Genomic DNA, 20451 nt, shown 5'->3' with positions numbered 1-20451 from the left:
CAGATCTTCAATGGCAGTCATGTGCCAAGCTGAGATTTGAGTAGTCTTTGTGCCAAGCAGGAGTTCACACTGGCTAGATGAACGCACAGCATTAAAATTATGACCTTCAGGAATCCCACAAGACTTTGTGAAAATGGCATTTTCAAAGTTAAAAAAAAGTAACTTTCTGCTACTTCTTTTCATGGTTAACTATTAGTTTTCAGTATTTTATAAATCTATACAGAACATCCATTTAGCAGAATGCAGTTAAATGTTTACCATCTTCAGAAATCATGCTTTAAGGAGCTATAACAAATGGAATTAATAATGTTAATTAAAAATTTAATGCCTTGAAACAGACTGAAAATTCAAGGCATGATTAGACTATTAATGACAAAATCCTGCAAAAATGAACAGTGCTAAAATTTGGAAACTGGTCTTTGCCAGACTCAGCATTACCATGGAATTGTATAGTGGTGTGGGTTGGAAGGGACTTTAAAGATCATCTAGTTCCAACCCTGTCCACCCTGGGCAGCAATGTCACCCATTAGATTAAGATGTTCAAGGCCACATCCAACCTGGCCTTGGGATGGGGCATCCACAACTTTTCTGGGCAATCTGTTCCAGTACCACACCACCCTCTGAATAAAGAATTTCTTCCTACCATCTAATCTAAATTTCCCCCACACCATTTTTTTTTAAATTATTTTTTAAGCTTGAAACCATTTCCCCTTCTCCTATCACTATCTGCCCATGTAAATTGCCATTAGAAGTGTGGTCTGCCCACCACTGACCTTTCCTTTGGCCCTGTACAGAAGTAAATTTCAGCTTTGTCTGTCACCATGAGATGAGTTTTTCCCTCATAACCATTAACCTTCTTCATCTTATATGATGGACTTGCTCTGGGCATGAACAGTGGTTTCCCCACCCCTCTACCTTTTTTGAAAAAAAAACTTATGGCAGCATGTTTGTTGGCTTTTACCGCTGTTACACAAAACCTCTGTTCTTTTATTAAAAATATTAACTATACAAGGCAAAACATTTGCATTGTCTAAATCAGCAGAGGTACTTTTACATTTTCAATGAACAGAGAATATCTTTGAGGCAAAGAAATACAGTGACATTTATATGTACCTGCTCAGCTGGCACTGGAAGCTCTGCAAAACATTTTTCATTTCCTCTCCATCACCTACACACTCCTTACTAAGGATGAGTATTGGTTGTGCTGGTACAATTTCCCTGCCTTTTTCCTGTTTCCTTCTGTTTCTGGCTTCTGATATTTTTTTTTAATACGTGATGGTGATTACAGAACAACATTATGTGGCCCTTCAACATATAAAAAACTCTTGTGGGTGCCTTCAGTGGAGCTGTTATCTTCCCTTACACTGGAGTCCAGAGATCAGTTAATGAAATGGTACTAAATAGGAGGCTGAATCAGAAATATTATTGAGCATGAACACACCTATATACAGAAGTATGTAAAGCCCTTATATACTTTCCTCTATAGTGGTCAGACTTTACCTAACCCATTAAACATTTATGGCTACATTTTCTTCAGCAGCAGAGTAGAAATGCCTTAGACTGTGGATTACACCTTACAGGAGGCTTTTGAAGCCACCCTTTTTTGGATGCTGTAGTAATAGAAAGGAGGATCTTCAGTGCATGGCAGTTCACAACCCCTTGCGGTTTATGATAAACAGGACCAATCAGCAAATCAAAGACTGGAATAAACCACAAACTTCTCTACAATCTGTGCTTGGTAGGCTGAAAGTTTGCTTCGAGCAACAAAGAGTGGTGAACTGCCAGTGTTAGACAAGAGATCAGTTCTTAGAAGATGTTTCCAAAACAGGTCTGTGTGTTGGATGTAGCACCACAGAATGCAACAGTAAGTGGCAAAGAGAGGAGAGGAGCTTACTGGTTGGAGCAGCATTCTACCTAAGCCTAACACTGACTACAAGACAGATTCTTCACTTTAATAATAGCTACGTTTATTCTACTAACAGCATTCATGGGGAAATGGGATATTTGGCTCAAATTTTAAACAGTTGGTAATTTCATTAGTATATTAGAGTATTTCTCTATCAATAGCTACACGGCAGTATTTTCACAGAAGTGTTTCAGCATAAGAGAAAACTGCAACAAATTCTTGCACAAACTAGGCATGCAGCAACACTTCTAGATCACTGAAAATGCAGGTTCAGCACATTGTCTGCAACCTGAGATTCTTAAAGCAAAAGAAGTGAAAACGAGTAGCTAATGATATTAACTAATTGCCATTGTTCTTGTATTCCCACTGCCCGCTATGCTGTTTAACATTAGATGTGCACACAGCAGTCAGCCAGACATGACTGAAAGTCTGGTCCCTTTTTAAAAAGATACAAAATCTACAGTATCCACACTGACATTATAGACCTGGGTAAGCCATCTGCCAAATGTACTAACTTGAAAGTTAGCAGTTTTAACTCCCATGGCTGGTGTTTGCCTTGACAGAACAATGGTTTGATATTTTTTTGCTCCCAGCCTGAGGGCTTAGCACCTTGCTAGACCACATTCCTATCTTGCTGTAAAGAAGAGGAGATGCAAAACACCTTCTTCTGGCAGCAACTGCACTGCGCTCCATAAACGGGAGACAAATAAAGCCTGGAAACCACGGGTTTAAAACCAGGCATAAAAAAAATGTGTGTCACAAACACCTCTGGGCAGGTCCAGTGTCACAGGCAGGACTGGTATCTGCTCACAATCCTGGAGCAGATGCTGTCACATGCACGGAGTGGAGACTTTGCAGGAAATCGTGCAGGCTGCCCTGAGCACTGGACTGATAACTGATTCTGCATGGTGCAGAGGGTTCCAGCTTCTCTATCAGTTCTTGGATGCCTTGGGATCTGAATGTCCCATTTCTCAAAAATGTGTCTGCTTTTTCAAAGTGGACCTGATTTTTTTCATCAGGCACTGGAGTCTCAGCATTTCACAGAGTTATAGAATGGTTTGGGTTGGAAATACTTAAAGATTGGCTAATTTCAACACCCTGGCATGGGCAGGGACACCTCCCAGGTTTCTCAAAGCCTCATCCAATTTCGCCTTGAACACTTCCAGAAATGAGGCATCCACAACATCTCCGGGCAGCCTGTTCCAGTGCCTAACCACCCTCATGGTAAAGAATTTCTTCCTAATATTTAATCTAAACTTATTCTCTCTAAATTTGGAGCCATTCTCCTTTGTCCTGTCACTACATGACGTAAAATGTCCCTCTCCAGCTTTCCTATAGGGCACTTTTAGGTACTGGAAAATTCTGTAAGATCTCCCTGAAGACTTCTCCAGGTGTAAGATATGCAGCCCTCTCAGCCTGTCTTCATAGAGAAGGTGCCCCATCTCTCTGATCATCTTTGTGCCTTTGCTGGACTCATTCCAACAGGTCCAATTCTTTCTTGTGTTTGGGGTCTTGTGTTGGACATGTGTAATGGTTGTCTGGCAGTTTGCTGCTAGCTAAACCAATCTGTGTTCTTCTGCCCAATAGCTCAGAATAATAAATTTGAATCCACAGTCAGATCTTGTAAGAAGTCAGCTGGGAAGCAACTCCAGGAGCTATCTTTCAGTTAGGGATTAATGATTCACTCCACCTTCTCTCTGTAGGCCACATCACTGAGAGGGTTATTCTTCCAGCAAGAAAAGTATATTTTAGACTTTGGAAATAACAAGCTCTTAGACAACACATAGTTTCAGACCCAGGATTCATTTGTTAGAGAACTGAGTTGTTAGGAAACTGAATAGTTTGCAAATGTTTCACTCATTACTTGTATAAAGCCTTTCTAGTAGAGAAGAAGTGGAACTCTTTGCAAGTTGTTTCATTACCTGCCTCTTAAAAACACATATGACACCACCTATTTAAATGCTTATCTTTCAGAGGAAGAAAGCCTGAAAAAAGAGAGATAATCCTATTTAGGACTGTATTGCTAGTTTGAATTGTGCATTACGGGTTTTGGAAGAGTATGGCTTAGATGTTCAAGAGATGAGACATGTTAGACTGAGTTTTAAGACAAATGGAGAGTTTTACCTGTTGGCATCCTTGTGGGAATTTTCGGCATGCAGGAGCAGGCTGTCTTCAGAGAGTAATGATGATCAACAATCACCTTGGTATTTTTTTGTTAATTTGGTCCTTCCTGAGTTATTGTCCACCATTATCTGAACTTCTATCAACAAGATAGAGTCCTTTTTTATAGATGCTTCAGTCTGCTCTTACTCCAGGATATGTTTTTCAGCTGGCCATAATTTCCATTGGGGCATCATTTCAGTATGTCAACCAAAAAATTTATTTGACATTTTCATCTTTTTGTGTCATTCTGATTACCCCTACAGACTGTTTTTACACCTGGGCTTTTTCTCCTTGAGTACAAGTCAGTCAGAGACCCTCCTGCAATATTATAGTAGCTAAAGAAGAAACTGATATATGCAGTGATACATACAGTACACATAAGAAGCTTTACCTGTTGAGTCTTGAAGAAACTCTTGTGCTAGATCTATGTGTGCAAGGAGCAACGCAGAGATGTTCCCCAAAATTCAGAGTTTGGCCAAAACAGCTCCTTCTCATTTCTGCATGAGCTGATGTGATTATCTAATTGCAGCAAAATGCAGCACTGTTAGTCAACTTACCTACACCAGGAGTTAGTGTTTTCTCTTGCTCTGAATAAATCTGATTGGTTTGTTCACCACTTGCAGAGGAAGTGGCTTTATAGCTGGAGTGAGGGCTATCAGTACTTTTGTCCAGAATAAAAAAGGAGAAGAAGGTACCCTGGCAATTACTCATGAATCTTGTTCCATGAGTTACACTTGCATAGAATTGAGTGTGGTATTAGAGACTGTAAATTACAGGTAGCAAATGAGACTGAATGAGGCTGATTAGAAACATCTGTTTGCATACAGATACCACTTTCTGGTAATGAGCAACGAAAGAAGTAATAAGCTGAGTGAGGTTTGGTAGCTGTTTGCCTGCTTGTGGTACTGGATCTCCTTTTGTGCTCAGATGCTTATGTTCCAACTTTGAATAAATATTTAAATTCTCTGTCTAGATATAAGAGAAAAAGCTAGATAGAAAGTGGCACAATATCCATGATTTTTCATATTGATACTTAGGACAGACCTGCAAGCTGCACAGTCTTTTAGAGAAAACAGGAAATAGTACCAGTCACTTAGGAATGAGAAATACATGTTGTTGAAACCACCCATTGTCTGGCACAAAACCTGCAGTGCCGTTCCTTTTTTAATGTGAATACCATTGAAAAGGATAAGCCAAGTCAATTTTGCAATACTGCTCTGTTTTAACACAGCCGTGCAAAGTGTAGAACAAAACCTTCAATCACACAACAGTACTCCAGCTTTCCTCAGGTGGTTGTCATTTTGCTTAGAACCTCTTACTCATTTCTCCTAGAAAAATAGAAGGTTCTTGTGAGAATATTAAAATTTTGTTTCTCCTTCTAGAGCATTGGCTATTAAATGCTACATACATTCCAGGTGGGATTTTTTTTTTCTCCATCTATATGAACAATAAATCTTTTTCCTAGTACTTTAGCAAAACCCTGTCAACATGATCAGTCAAATACTGCTGCTCTAGATAACTTGAAGCAGTAAGAAGTTAGAACTTTTGTATTTCATCTTCTCAATGAAAATACCCTGCTTTCAAGTATCAAATCCCTCACTTTCACATTTGGAAAGTCCTCAGTAAGGTAACATCCTAGTCTCAGATGAGTGGTGAAAGTTTCCTATTTCAGTTTTCCCCCTTTTCCCTAGAAAAGGAAAATTGGAACTTCACCTTTTTCTTTTTTCCCTCTTAATTATGATCTGCTGGTTCTATCTTGAAATATTCAAACAGAATAATCAGTCTTACAATTGAGAAATTATATTGCTAAGTTCTATATGTGAGAGTGTGATTGCTGATCTAGTCAAGATATTTACCAATTACTGCCATGGAAACCAGCATAGCTCTGCAAGGACCACCTAAGGACTATAGCTGTTATTTGATTTTGGAAATAGTTTAATTTTTTTTCCATCATTCCAGATGGTGGGAGAAACTGTGATTGCTTCAGGGCTGCCAAAAAATTAAAGTGGAAAAAATGTGAGCAATTCTTTGGTGTCAGCCTTTGCCCTGCACATTCTAGTTGCATTACTTCTGCTTGGGGTGGGTAAGTCTAGTAGTGGTCACTTTGATCTGGCAAGCTGGAGATTTTTCTCTTAAATGTGAGATTAATTTAGAAACTTCTTACATAAAAGTTTACCTTCATCTGTTCTGCTAGCCTGGTTTTCACCGAGGTTCATGTAAACCCTTTCATGAGTATGAGGACGGAGCTTTCCAATGTGAGTCTTCTTAGCCAGTAAGTTTCTCATTAGACATTACAGGTCTGTTAGGAGAAACAAGTTAAGGAGAGCAAGTTTGGGAGTAGAAAATTAACATTTCCCCTTCTGTCTTCTGGGATGAGAAAACAACTATGATTACTCAGTCAGGGCTCGCAGAAAGAGCACAGTGCCTGAGGAAGTGAAAAGTGTTGAGGCCACAAGCAGTCAGACTGAGGGAAAGAAACTTGGAGCTTCTCCAAGCAGTCTGTAAACTGCTGTTTTGCCAAGACCAGACCTTAGGCTGGCACAGCCTAAGGACCCAGGACTTGGTTCCTCCCTGAGGTAAGCACAATTCCTGAGTGGGGCCACCTGGTACTCTAAGGACACAGTTTTCCTCTCAGACTCATACAGCCATCCTGAGGACCTGTAGTCCTCACACATCACCTGTGAGAAAAAGTTTTTAAATGCAGAGTTTTTTGTGGAAAGCTCTCTTTTAGAACATGATGATAAGCCAGCACCATGAAAGGGAGTGTGAGATGAGCCGTACCCTGTTGTGCTCATATTGCTGCAGAGAAGAGAGGTAGACGTCGGCTGCACACCAATCAGTGTCACTTGCTTTTTTAATACCAAAAATTCTGAGTGGTGCCATGCTCACATGGGCATAACAAACACTTCTCCACTCATAATGCTGAAAGAAATGTGTCCTTTTACCCAGGGAGGTTTCAAAGCCTACATCAGAGAAATCCTGTCATGCTTCTTCTGTTTTTTTCCCATACAAATTGATGGTGTGAATTCTGTAGCTACTCTGACAGTAGATTTGCAAAATAACAGTGAAGACACGAGGATAAACACGTCTCTGTGACAGAAAATATATTCACTGCTTGTCCTTTAGTGATGTCAGCTGCCATCATTGCCTCATGGCTGATCACAGTAGTTGGACAGACTACAGGCAGTAAAAGTCAGAGGTCTGCAATTCAGACTTTTATTAATAATACAACCTAGGAAAAACCATGTGTGAAAATCTCTTGTATGTGTCATTTCCAGTTAATAATTCCTGGAAAATAAATATATTATTTCAAGTGCTCAGATTATGACAAGGTTATAGTGTCTCACCTCCACTTTAAGTAAGGTATTCTGAATGTAGGAATTGCCATATATCAGAGTGCCAAGCAAATGATTTATAGTCAAGAGATGCCTTTGCTGATAAGCTTTGAGGTAAAGAACCCAGACTGGCACTGGTTCCTGGCTTTGGAGGCCTCATTCCTTCTGGCACCTCATCAAACTGCCCTCTGAAAGATTCAGCTATGCTTCTCTCAAAAGCCAGACTGGCAGCCTGTCTCTATCAGTCCTGGGGGCAGGCACTGCTGGAACCTCCCTGCTCCAGTGACCTTCCTAAATTTCTATTCTAAACTTATTAATAGCAAGTCTGTACTCATTTTTCTTATGCCGACATCAGGTTTTAGCTCAAAAAGTTCCTTACCCAACACAGCATTTTGTAATCTGATGTTTTTACAGAAGGTAATCAAGTGCCTTCAAGCCTTCTCTTAACTGGGAGAAACAACCGTGCTCTTTCTGTATTCTTTCAGAAGATCTGTGAGTCTGCCCAGAACCCTGACTGGTAACACTGGACAGTACAGGAGGTATTAGGACTTGTTTGACACCAGGTTTTCTTCAACCTGTGAGCTGAGATTTCTGAACCTCATACTGTGTCTTTCAATTTTCTAACTGCTTTTTCCTTTATTGAATTTTTCTGTTTAATCTCATATTTTAGTATCCAGGATACTCTGAGGTCTGTGAGTGGCATGAAGAAACAGTTATATCTCCATATAACAGTTATATCATGTTTTGAATAAGATGATTTCTTTCAATGATGTCACAAATGAGTGATTTTGGTCATTTAAAGAATCACCTTTGAAGGTATTGACAAAAGCACATTCACTATAAATTTGTGAAACCGTGACTTAACAGTTTGGTAGCAAGGTTCACTCTATTACCTACTGTATAGATGAAGCATACAGAGGATAATCAGATTATGAAGCATACTTAAAACAGTTGGATTAGAGTCAGTTTAGAATGATTCACACATTGACTGAGGATGCAAAAGGATAAGGATGCAAAATGGTAAGGGAGACCCTCCTGTTGAGCCACGAAGTTCAGTGAGGACCCCCTTGCTTTCTAAACTCCTGATGGAGCCTAGGTGCAGCTCCTAGAGCACAATCTTAGTCCCAGCCCCCTGGTCAACGGTTTATGTCTAAAAGATTTGACAGTGCATGATCATTGACAAATTTAACATTTAGAAAGAGAAGCAACAGGATTTACTACAATTACAACAGTGACATGATGATAGATTCAAGATGGCAGGCTCATACTGTACTTGATAGAGGGTACTTGAATCAATTCAGACACACACAAACACAGATGCGTATACGGATATAGACGTTAAAAGGTACCTGTTAAGATTGACGCCAAATGTCTTTGCATCTCTGTGGGTGAAGGGTTGAGCCTCAAGGAGCTGGGTACCAGCACAAACCCCACTTTCAGTTTTCAGTGACTGTCCTGAGTCTTCAAACCTGTGAATTGGTGAGCTCCAAGAGACCCTGGGCAAGATGCTGGTGCAGCCACTGCAGCCCAGGGGAGCTCCAAGGGCCTCACTTGGGACTGTTGTTCATAGAGCTGCAAGTTGCTTGGCTTTAGTCATCAGTCAGTCTCCATCCTGGCCTCAATCCAGATCAGTAATTTTCCTCAGAATTTCAGTAACAATAATATTGTTCCACTTGGGCTATGATTCAGGCAAGTAATGTTCCAAGGCTTTCAGAGTTATCTCTTGTCCCCTTCCTTGGTTAGGTAACAGAATTTCCTGCTATGGACCAGGATAAGATGTTTCTGATAAGTTGAAGGGGAGATTCATCACCCCAGTACAATTAATCCAGGACCAAGCCTAACAAGAATTCCTCAGATCTCAGAGCAGTCTAGGAGATAGCAGGAATGCACCACCACATGTGCTACAAGTCTCTTCTAAAATGGTGAATTTAAATGAGCTACAGATTAGCTGATCTGAAAGTAGACTGTAAAACTAAATTACAGTGCTTCACACCTGGATATGTATTTTGCACTAGTAATCTCGTATATTGGCTAATAACCTTATTCATATGTCCTGGTTTTTATTCATCATTCTCTCTTGTAACTCTTTTTCCTTTCCCCTCTGAGGCTGTCCTGGTTCCATGCTGGCCATGATGTTTCTTGTCTGGCTGGTTCAATGCTTCTTGCACTGTGGACATGGAATAAATAGAATGAAAATAAGGAAAAACAAATAAAATAGTTTATCACTGTAGTATAAATTCCATGGTATTACAGATCTTCCATTCCTCACTAAGTCTTGTTTTGGAAAACAGTATCTTCTCTCTTACTCAAGCAATTGCAATAAAAATAAACAATAACCCAAAGATACATTGACATCCAGATTTTAAAAATCCTGGCCATTATCATATCCCATTTTCTTCTCCTGAGACTGGGTGATGAAGGAAGAATTTCCATTGTTTTGAGTGGGAGGTGCTAGGTTGTGAGTTAAACACTGTGGTGTGAGTTGAGTTCTGTAAAACTGAGAGCTCTCATTTATGAGTGAGAATGCCTGGGAGCTGACTCCCTGGCCCTGCAAATATATCCACTAAATTATCCCAAAGCTTTTGTGATCCAGCAAATGCTATTAGTGCATGCCTCTGCTGGAAAGTTTGCCGACTGAACAGGTCATTCAGACTGCTCTAACAAAGGGGCCAAGAGGCGATAAGAAAAGTTCACCATAAATGAGGTGTCCTGGGCAGGAAAGCTGCCCTTTTGATGCTGTCCTGGAGTGGAGTTTCATTTGCACCTTTCTGTAACATAGCTCCTATTTAGTCTTCAGACTGCATTATCCAAGGTCAGGTTCATGTCCATAGCAAAGGCAAACGTCGAGAGGAAGCACCACCACTACAAGCAGTGCCTCAACCTCTCCAGCTGGCTCTCATGCTTCTCCATGGCATGAAGACAGTAAACAGCTCACACAAGTGTTGACTGGCTCCAGTGCTTTTGTTAAGGTTGTGCCAGGATTTTTGCTTTCCTAGGAAAGTTGGAACATAAAATACCATTAAATGAGTGGAAACTTGAGAGTAGGAATGCAGGAGCCGAACTAAGAATTTTCACATGGATTTTTTGCTGGGGAAACTCACTCTCTTTGACCTGTTTCCTGGTTTTCCATATTATTTCAGGACAAGCAACAGTTACTTGGGCTTTGTCAGATATTTGCAAGGCTTTGTTGCTACACTAAATTTCATCTTCTGTATTTTCTTGTTCCATAGATAGGTTTTCCACTATGTTATCCAGTCCTATTGTATTAGACCATTAAAGCAAGAATTATAAATTTTTTTTAGTTTTATAGAGCACAACAACATTCTGGAGTCTGACCAGGCATCCAAGAAACAAGTGATAGCAGCAGACAGAAATTTAGATTAAAAACAGAAGTGGTAAATGTCAATGATGCCTAACTAATTATGTTCACATTCCTCATTCTATCCTACAGCTGGGATCTTATTCTACAGCTGTATGCTTAGGTAAACTCAAGACGTATTCAGGAACATGGAATGGGCCACTGTAGTGATCCTGAACAGAAGATTATTGTTCAGAGCTAATGATCCACCAAACAGCTCTCCTGAGTAGATCCTGGACAGTGCTATGCTGCACTGTGCAGAACGGATGCCTTGGCCTTCAGTCCTTAATCGGTTTGACTTTTGCACTTTGCCTTTCTGCCCAGAACTGCATCTGTTACATCCTCACTGATTTTGGCAGCCTGTAGTGAAGGTACAGCCCAAGTCATAGGATTCTCCTGTGAAGCTGGATAAAAAAATCATCTCCACTCAAACTTTTCCATATATTAGCCTCTGCAAACTGACTCTCCCCTTCATCCTTTTCTTCCTCAGAATAACAAAAGACAGAGTCCTTGGCCAGTGCTGCAGGTCTGCAGTGCTAAGGTCTGAGTGCTCGGGTGATTTTTAAAGAAATTTTTTAGTTAGCATGGGAAACATAATTTGCGGCCTATTGAAAGCAAAATTCGAATCTTAAAGCACTGAGTGCTTTAAGAACTCGGTCATGTCATATGGGTAGTAAGTAGGAAATCCTGTTTTCACTGTTTTTCCTTTCCCCTCTGAGGCTGTCCTGGTTCCATGCTGGCCATGATGTTTCTTGTCTGGCTGAGAATTTTGAACTTAGAAGACAACAAAGATTGTTGTGTTCCCAACATTTAAATAATCTTAGGTCAAGAAAAGGCCTGAAGAAAAAACATGTCATTTTTAAGTGGATGTGCAAAACAAGTTGTGCAAATGGAAATTAACCTGAGAGAATAAATTCATCTCTGGGTTTTCCAGCTGATAAAATATACTTCTCTGGGCTCTAAATGTCATTGAAGTCTTTGGTTCAATTAAATATAAATTATTCTAGTTTTCAAGTAACTTAGTAATTGTTTAGTGCTATTGGTCACACGACTTACAACTTTCAGTTTCATGCCTGTTCACTTCGCAAATTGCTTGTTCTCAAGCTGAGTCAGCTTCCAACGTGCAGCATGCCATGCAGCAATGGCCCATTGCAGACATGATCCCTTTTTTGGACTTCCAAGCAGTTACAGGTTTTCTTGCAAGGAACACCTTTATTATCACTTATTTCTGTAGTCAAAACTGTAACGAAGTGCACTTGAAATCACCTTTCTGCACCATTAAAGGCAGGAGTTGCAATCGCTACTTCCAATTGGGATGAGCAGGACTCTGTGTTGTATGGAACTGCCTGGGTTTATGCTGCAGCCAAGAGATTTCCACATGTGTGGGGCAGTGCCTATGTACAGACCAAAAAGGGATAACAGTTTGGGTTATCTCTGCCTTAGGCATAGGCAAACCCATCTGTGGGATGTCTTTTGCTTAAGATCCTGGGTGCACCTGATGGGTAGTGCAGGAGTATGGGGAAGTCCAGTGTGTACCTCAAGGGGGTGTACCTCATCTTGGGTGAGAATAGCCGATTAAGTAAACTGTATGATGTTATTTGCTACATGCATATAAAGGTATACATACTGTTTATCATCATTTCTATGCTGCTATACACCCTTCATCACACAGTGTGCTTCACAGTATCCATCTCCTCAACTCCAGATTTTCAATCTCCGCATTAATGAACTTTGATGAAACTGCATGAGAGCAGTAGTGATGGAATCAGAATTGTCTACAGCGTGCCACAATCAGACACTACACACCATCTTTTCTGCCTGACTGTTACGACAGTCCGGGGTCATGAACTAAATGAATGCAACAGACTCTTATAAGGAGGGTCTATAGACTTAGGGAATGACAGCAGTGGGTATATAAATCAAAAGATAGGGAGGGATGCTGGGGAGCATGGGACCTGGCATGACAAAAAGGGTATGGGATAAGAGGCGGGTCCTCGCCTGGATTTTGCTGGGATAGAGTTAATTTTTGTCTTAATGGCTGGTACAGTGCTGTGGTTTTGATTCAGTAGGAGAATAATGTTGATAACACACTGATGTTTTAGCTGTTGCTAAGTAGTACTTGCTCTAAATCAAAGACTTTTTGGTTTCCTGTGTTCTGCCACATGAGCAGGTGCACAAGAAATTGAGAGGGGACACAGCCAGGACAGCTGATGCGAACTGGACAAAGGGATTTTCCATCACACGGAGTGTCATGCTCAGTGTATAAACTGGGGGGAGCTGGCCAGGTGTCACCAGTCACTGCTCAGGGACAGGCTGGGCACCAACCAGCAGGTGGTGTGCAGTTGTATTGTGCATCACTTGTTTTCCTTCAGTTGTATTATTTTTTTTCTCTCCTATTTATTACTGTTGTTGTTATTGTTGTAGTTGTTGTTGTTGCTATTTTATTACTGTTGTTGTTGTTGTTATCTTTACTTTGTTTCAATTATTAAACTATTCTTATCTCAGTCCACAGGTTTCGCCTCTTTCCTCCAATTCCTATTGCCATCCCACCATGGGGACGGGTGTGAGGGAACAGCTGCATGGTACTTAGTTGACTGCTAGGGTTAAACCATTACACCTGGTTTACACATGTTGCACCTGCTTAACTGAAATTATCTCATCACAGAAAGATCAAGTGCATGCTGCAGACATGGTGTTGGTTCATCAGTGAACCTAGTGCAGGCAGACAGAGCCAGAAGCTTGCAGAAAATGAACTTGGAAGATAGGTTCCTTTGATTGTAACAAAGGCAAAGTGAAACAGAACATTCAGGGTATTCTGAAATATTAGAAATAGGTTTAAATAAATTGTATGCATATTCATCCCTCCAGAATTAGTAAAAAATTTGCAGTGTAAACTCTGACTTCTAGAAATATTCAGGGGAAAAAAAAATCAAAACAGGAAATAAGAATATCTGGGAAAAAAGAAAAAAGGCAAATAATCCAGGAATGTAACAATTAGTGCTAGTAACCCATAAAAATGCATATAAAGGCATCCACTCAGTCGTTATTGGAGTAAAAACATTTATCTCTAGGACATGCCATACTGTTTCAAATAATCAAAACTGTCCAGAGAATTTTGAATGCTAAATGAGGTCCACTTCAACCAATGTAGAGGATAAATACCTCACCACTGCTATCTGGGTGACAAGATATATGGCATGAGCAGTTTCATGGAATTCCTCAACAATTTTTTCAACAATAACAAAAAATCTAAGTCAATCAAATAACTTACTCTTCTTCCAATCTCATCTCCATGCCCCAGTTCTGCAAAATGTATAATCATTGTTTAAATCTGACCCACATACTAAGACTCAGCTTTAATCTGGGCAAAAGCCACCCCAAGAAAGACAGATCAAAAAGTTGTGCTGAAGCTGTTCTGAGCAGAAGCAGGTGCTGAGTCAGTGGTGGTGATTCTATTTTCACTCTTTGTTTCTCCTGCCTCTTACTGCCCTAATGATGCTGTGTGTTGTTCACAGCCTGGGAGGTTCAGAGGATAGCTCTTTTTGAAAACACTCTGTGACAGAGACTTTCAGATGCTATTGCTAGAGGACATGTGAAAATGCTATTCATGCAAATAATTAGCCTTGTGCTTCCTGAAGCCTTCTCTCACAGCTGGCCTCTGGGGGAGCAGAGGGGCATGAATATGAAATAGTTGATAGAAGTATTGGGTCAACTATAATAACATGACTAATTTTACCTGGAAGATAATTTCTTTCACAGCTTTCATGCATTTCAGAGAATACTACCATTTGGCCTCTAGTGGCTTTGGGAATATTTTATTCTCAATTTCCTATTATTCTGGATCTCTCCCAGATGAAGAAATATCTTTCCTTAGTAAAGACATGGGCACATTCATTTGCACCTGTACTGCTTGTTTTACAGCCAGTTAGACTGGCTGCGTGATACGACATAGGAAAAATAATGAAAATGAGATAATATAAGATAACTTATGCAGAAATCCAGCATCAACATTGTTTTCCATTGGAGAGACATGGCAGACCAGATTCAGATATTGTCAAGAAATGAAAAATGCTTGTGAACTTTCCCTGGCCGATCCAAGGTGTTGTATTGCATTTTATGCGACTAAAACAGTAACAATGATAACAACAAACAAGCATGCCTGTCAGGCACATGTTAATGCAAGTTGAAATGACTGCTGTATGCCTCTCTCCCTGTTAGAAAAGTGTGGATAACTCACTGAAAAAGTTTTCTGATGGTAGTACTGATCTGGGAGAAAGAATGTGGTAAATTGAAAAGCTGAGATTTTGGATTATGGCTGAGCACAGTTATAAGTGTAGCAACTACCTGGATTGGTTCACTGTCTTCTGGCTAGGTAATTTCTGTGTTTTCTCAAGGTGTTATGTTTCTAATTGCAGGATATCTGAATGCTGTACAAGGGTAACAAATTTTATCATTCTTCGCAGAGCTCTGAAAGGTGGCAGTTGTGCACTACTTTTTAGAGTAGCTGCCTAAAGATTCATTGCATCTGATGATATATTATTCCTCATTCTTTGCTCTTCTTGAGTTAAAAACCCCAAAGAGACACAGATTTCTGGTTAAATTTAGTGCTGAGATATTTCCCCATTTGTTTTCATTAAAAATTCCCTGATCCTTTTCTGACCCACTCAGAATATGAGCTCAGTGGAAATGTTGGTGAACCCAGACTGATCACTAATGAGCTGGAGCTGACCTCTGCACTTCATGGAGATGAATTTTATCTTGCATTTATTCAATTATAACCAGAACCTTGAAAAAAAATGGGGTCTAGTCCACAGATAACTGAAGGCAATAAAACTTTTAAACATATTTTGAAAGTCCTTGGATGAATTTTTTGTTTATGCCCCTTGCATGTGGATTCTCACTGAAATCTGAAATTCAAGCCCTAGAAATAAAAGGTCAGTATTCTAAAAAGAAAAGAAAGACATAATTATTATGTGCAATTGAAGAAAAAGTATTTTGAATGGGTAAAGGTTATATCTGGGCTTATAACAGATCCATTTTTCACTGTTTATCTAGACCTGCCAGTGTAACCTGAAACACTCCTGTGAGATCATCCGACGGAAGATTTATAGCTAGCTGGGATTCATTTAATCTGACTGAAGAAAACCAAAGTCTACGAGAACTTCTACAGAAGATCTGGTTCTTACTGGTATCAGTGTCCTGGTTTCTGTGTGATTGAAGCTGCCCTGATTATATACCATACTAGGGAGGTAACTCTCAGATGCCACCAGCCCCATCACCGTTACCTGGGAAGCTTACATGGGCCGTGCTGGTCTTGCTCAGTCCAGAAGATGGTATCTGTCCTGAACAGCTTTGACAGAAACTGACAGCTTAGCAAACAGATGAGAAGCCCATGTGACAAGAATTCGGCATGAAAAAACACCCTAAGAAGGCAGACACAGCATTGTGCTGTGTGGAGCTGAGATGCAGTTAACACAGGCTGCCCCCTCTTGATGGCAGCATGAATGCACTTTGCTGTCAATGGTGGTTTTACTGCATAACGATAAAAAATTGGGAGCAGCGTCCCCTGCACTGAGAGTGTGATTCCCCTCTGGAAGGGATAATTATGCATGGGCTGTTTACTCCTGGTAAAACAGTTAAGTGATATCCATGCCACTTGCAGAAAAGCCTAGATTACGTGGGCTTTCCCTGTAAAAGCATGCAGTAATCAGGCAGATCCACATACCTTTTCTCCTTCACAACCGGGCATGAAAGGACTAGATGGCTAGAAGCTGTATTTATCTTCTTCAGCTGCTTTCTCTTCAGCTGCCTGTGCAGTTCCTGCAGTGCGATGGGGTTTGATGAAATTACAAGGATGTAAATTTGACAAGGTATTCCCATGTCTGTTGGGATGCAGACAGTTTTATGAGTTTTCCAGACTTGCAAGGCATTTAATTGGGCAGGCATAGCTCCCAGGAGAAGGTATTTTTAGTTCTGTTGAGTAATATACTACCTCCACTGGTCAGATTTATACCATACTCAAGCTATCTGAACTGTCATGCTTTTCTCTTGCGTTATTGTTAACTGCATGACAGATCACACTGCATTTGTCTGAAGTATAGCAGCACATGTGCATCACCTTGGCATCCGTCTCTGGCTTATTATTGTACATCTGTTGGTTGTCATTCAGAGCTCTTTCACACTTAAATGCATGTACTCACCAGGAGCTAATCACCAAAGCTTGCCCACAGTGCCATTCTAAAGATGGAAATCTTTGGATGGGATACCCTTCCAAACAGATTATTGGCCATATTGCCATGAGGACAATCTCACAAGGAAAACGTCTCCTTTGAGTACTCTGCATGACTTCCCCTTCAACGCAATTTTTAACTGTCATTTTCAAACTTTTTTGCACCTCTTCCTGTAACATCCCATCTTTGACATTTTTCTCCAAGCACCAAATCTTGTAAAGGTCTCACAACATCTGAACTTCTCTGTTACATCATGGAAGTACATGCTTTAAAGAAGCCATTCATAATTAAACCCTGCTTTTTCACATCTTCTGTACATACAACTGTAACAGTTCTTAGTTCCTAGTTCCTAGTTTTCTAGGTGGATTCTAGAGTCTGGGTTTTTAAACTAATATAATGCTGGATCCTTCCTAAATTCACAAAGGTCTCTGCCAAACAGGGAGACGTTGTAACAATCCTTCCTTAATCCACTCCTCCTACCTAGCATTTTCAGATGTGTATTTTTTATTCAGACTACCTTCCAAATTTTAAAAACTCATGATTAGATTTTTTAATGCCTGATTCATCTATTTTGAGAGAAAATCCTAAGCTGAATACTTCTTTATGAATTGCAAATAACATTTTCATTGACTTTTTTTCACCCATGATGCTTACAATTCTTTTAACTGGAATAAATATTCTAGCAGAAAATGAACTGCAAGAAACAGATTTTTTGATGTAAAATGAAAGGATCTATTGCTTCATGGAAGTTTCTTCTTGAAAACAGAATGTGAAAATGAAGACAGTTGCTTTTCCATAAAGAAAGGCAACCTTCACTGTCTGAACTTAATCACAGTCTTCAGTTTGGAATATATTCTTCATTCCATGTTTTTTAAATCAATTCACAGCATCATAAAGCTTCCCTAATATATTGACATTCCCTCCAATATTTTACTCAGTCAGATGACCAAATTCCACTTAAATTAATAGCAGCTCAAAGCCAATCAAATACAGTAGATTTTCTTTCTACATGTGATTACACTATGGGAGTCAGGAGATAATTGACTGCAAAAAAATACAAAATTTTGAAAGAATTTTCCAACTTTAGGTACAATTGAACTTGGAACAACTATTCTAAATATTTATGCTATGCTTGAAGTTATCTGGAATGCTACTGAAGAGTTTCTAAAAGATTTTCAGTCTGACATTGACTCCCTTTATGTAGTAATAAAGACCTAATTTTAATTATAACATTGTGACTCATTCTGGTTGGGCAAAGGATCCTTAAAAGAGCCTGTCCCCATTGCATTGGGTAGCATTAGGTAACAAGGACCACAGGGTGAAATGCCCAACAAAGCAGCTCCAGGACTGGAAAACATTTCTTTCTGGTGCAGGAAGTGCTGTCACTATTTCATTCAGTTGGGACTGTGAGGTGGGTGATGGAGTCAACACTGGCACCAGGGCTCAGGGGTTTGTGTTGGGATCCAGGCCCTGAGCCCACAGCACACCCAGGGCTGGATTCTAGGTGAATCACAACTTTGGAAGGCCCAGCTAGCTCTGTAGTATCCCAAAGCAGCTGGACAGTGGCTCAGGTCAAGGAGGGATTCCTGTTGGGCTCTCATTGTGTTCCTGGGGAAACGCTGCCTTCACAGGCCTGGTGGCAAAGCTCCTAGAAGAGAACAGAGAGTGGAGACAGGAGCCCACCGAGGCAGGGCTGAGGTCTGAGCTTCAGGGCATTGCCTGGCTGAGCACCCTCCCCTGTGCTTCCTTCCTCAAAGGAAGCCCAAGGTTGCAGAGTATTCCCTGGCGCTGGGAGGACGCAGATGCAGGTTGCCTAAGTGGAAGCGTCTTCATCAAAGAAGAGATGTCAGGATCTGACTGAGGCAGGTAAGCCAGCCCACAGCAGGCTCACAAACAGCTGCTGGCTGTACCTCAGCAAAGGGCAACGGAGCCTGGGGAGAAAAAAGCTGCCACTTTGCTCTGCAACCTGGCAGCTGCTCCAAGACACAGCTCTGCTGAAAGCCTGGCCGGCTGTACACTGTGTTTCCCTGGAGCAGATACAAAACCTGTAACCCAGTTCTCACTGCTACAGTTGCTGGCAACCATGAGGACTGACCTGCTGTGGCCAGTTAAGAGAGCCAGATCCCATCCCTGCAGCAGTCTTTGCATCTTTCCAAAAATGGCCTAGGGACAGAAGGCTCTGGGGCAAGCAGACCTCTGATGAAGGCAACTCTAGGCCCATTAGGAAGCAGAGGAACAAACCTTCATGGCTGGGACAGGCAGGTCCTAGTGGGTTTCTGCCCTGCTTCCTGGGCTTGTGGAGGAAAGCCCAGTGGAGAGTGGCCAGCAATGTCAATTGTCAGCTGTGTGGAGGAAGGAGGTTCCAATGCCTCCTCTGCTTTGGGGCAAGGGAAGGTTCTGTGTGAAGGTCAGCCTGGAGAGGCAGAGGACAGGGCTTTCCCTAACATTGCAGGGGTGAAGTGGAGGAAGATGGGGTTCTGATTGCATCTGGGTGACACTGGACTCACAGACGAGCATGGTGAACGTACTGGGTCTGGCTAGGATGGAGTTAAATTTCCTGGTAGCAAACATTATAGAGATGTTTTTTGTACTTGTAGCTACAATGGTGTTGATAGCAGACCAATGCTTTGGTCATGCTGAACAGGCCTCACACAGCAACAAGGCTGTTTATTCATACTCTATCTGATGGCCAGTAGGCTGGAGGTGGGAAAGAGTGTGGGAGCACACATAGCCAGGACAGCTGACTCAAAATAATCAAAGGGGATATTTCATACTATATGATGTTGTACTTGGCAGCAAAATAGAAGTGAAGGATCATGGGAGGGATTTGTTATTAAGGTGTTTGTCTTCCAAAGTAATCACTACACATACTGAGGCCCTACTTCCCAGGACACCACCTGATGATGAGAAAGAGAGAACAAATATTTTTACTTTGCTTCCATGCATAGCCTTCGGTTTTCTTCATTGAACTGCCTTTATCTTGACTCACAAGCTTTTTCATCTTATTTTCTCCCCTGTCCTGTTGAGTGATAGAGCTGTTCGTGGCCACTTGGCATCCAGCTGAGGTCAACCCACCACAGTCCTTTTTGGCATCCAGTATGTGGATTGAGACAATGGGAGTTTTGAATTGAGCATGCTATAGCTATAGCAGTTAGGAACTGGCAGGTTTCTGTGTCTTTGAAGTTGGCTTGCTGCACTGAATACCTCTTTATTTTGTTGAGCTTTGGAACATGTTAATACATTGACAACACCAACAAGTAGAATTAAAAAGTGTGCTAGGTGGGCAGCAGGGTTTATAGGGGTGGGAGTCTGTGATTTGATTTCTAATGAATTAAATCACAGAGTCTCTAGAATCTGGTGAAGAAGTCAAGCCTGAGTTCTTTTGGTATTGAGAAAACATTTGGGGCTAGCAGTTAGAGCAAAGCAGGGCTAGTGAGCAGCAGGGCACCTGGGCTTCCT

General features: G+C 41.0%; 1 protein-coding gene and 1 long non-coding RNA gene across 2 annotated transcripts in view; one reads left to right on the top strand and one right to left on the bottom strand.

Annotated features, from left to right (window-relative positions):
* LOC109144656 overlaps positions 1–18629 on the top strand; it is a 29064-nt gene extending 10435 nt beyond the window's left edge. Inside the window, exon 3 of the long non-coding RNA XR_005603840.1 lies at positions 13268–18629. This is a non-coding gene — a long non-coding RNA (uncharacterized LOC109144656). The remainder of the gene's footprint in view (positions 1–13267) is intronic.
* SHB (SH2 domain containing adaptor protein B) overlaps positions 7373–20451 on the bottom strand; it is a 79266-nt gene continuing 66187 nt past the window's right edge. The window contains exon 7 of the mRNA XM_039567116.1: positions 7373–9571. The gene's annotated coding sequence lies outside the window, so the exon portion shown is untranslated. The remainder of the gene's footprint in view (positions 9572–20451) is intronic.

The sequence above is a fragment of the Corvus cornix genome, chromosome Z, assembly GCF_000738735.6.
Source record: "Corvus cornix cornix isolate S_Up_H32 chromosome Z, ASM73873v5, whole genome shotgun sequence".
Taxonomy (NCBI): Eukaryota; Metazoa; Chordata; class Aves; order Passeriformes; family Corvidae; genus Corvus; species Corvus cornix.
The sequence above is the reverse complement of the archived record's forward strand: the minus strand, read 5'-3'. Positions and strand labels throughout refer to the sequence as shown.